This window comes from Tupaia chinensis, unplaced genomic scaffold, assembly GCF_000334495.1.
Source record: "Tupaia chinensis unplaced genomic scaffold, TupChi_1.0 Scaffold000117_2, whole genome shotgun sequence".
Taxonomy (NCBI): domain Eukaryota; kingdom Metazoa; phylum Chordata; class Mammalia; order Scandentia; family Tupaiidae; genus Tupaia; species Tupaia belangeri.
Genome location: NW_006159583.1, coordinates 9,311,478 through 9,312,573, shown reverse-complemented (window position 1 = coordinate 9,312,573; position 1,096 = coordinate 9,311,478). Strand labels below are relative to the sequence as shown.

The window sequence follows — 1,096 nt, the reverse complement described above, 5'->3', positions numbered from 1 at the left end:
ACAGAGACAGAGAGAGAGAGAGAGACAGAGAGAGAGAGAGAGAGAAAGAAAGCTACCAGGTCCAGGACTTAAACTGTGGTCAGCCATGTGGGAGTGTCCATCACCACGCCATCTACTGGTCCCCAAAGTTTAATTTTTATCTAAGTATTACTGTACCTAGTTTAAAAAATATGTGAGTTAATACTGTACAGCTTACAACCAGGTGGTCTCACATTCCATTGCTCACTCTCCTCAGAGAATAAACTTTGAATGTGTGGGGTAGAGGAAATGATATGGGGGTCAAGCTACAACCCATATAGACAACAACCCATATAGACAAGCCAGTTCTTCTCCTTTTAGCACTCTTCCACTTCCCTTGTCCTTGTTTTTGCAGTTCCCGGCTTCCTTCAAATGTTGACACTTCCTAAGGTTTTGGGGCACAACTCTGCTGACATAGGTCCAGGCTTCCCCCTTCTGCAGCACTTGGTGGTACAAAGAAGTGAACACAATGCAGTCACTACCTGCCTACCCACTTGCAACCTCCAAATGTACCTCCTGCCTTTGTCTCCTTTTTCACTCTTTGTTCTCGTGAGTTTATTCTTTTTTAAAAATTATTTATTTATTTCTTCCATGAGACAGAGAGAGAAAGAAAGAGACACACACACAGAGGGAGTGATAGTTCCAACAGGGTCCTTGCACCATGATCTAACCCCATTCTTAGCTAGCCTGGATCAAGGGCACGCACGCACACACACACACACACACACACGCCTGGCATGCCCAGGGAGGTACTGGGATGTGAGCCCAGATTTTTCCCATGTGGATCTAGTTGCATTATCACTTTGCTGTCACCTGGCCTGTATTCTTTTTTTTTTTTTTAACTGCTGCTCTATCATGGATATATTAAACAGGTTCGATGAACCTACTCCATTTATCTGCCGTATTTAAATAAGACAAACATGTCATCACTGCATCGATGCAGAAATGGAGACAGAAAATGAGATGCGATCAGAACCCTCGGTAAATGAACAAGTACTTAGGCCTGGAGTTTGCTACGTAGGCCTCTGACCAGCCACAGCCTCCCCTTTGGACACTGTTCCAGGAGGATTTGTTATTC

The 1,096-nt window shown here is 44.3% G+C and overlaps 1 protein-coding gene across 1 annotated transcript in view; it reads right to left on the bottom strand.

Annotated features, from left to right (window-relative positions):
- PDE7B (phosphodiesterase 7B) overlaps positions 1–1,096 on the bottom strand; it is a 244,643-nt gene that overhangs the window by 131,242 nt on the left and 112,305 nt on the right.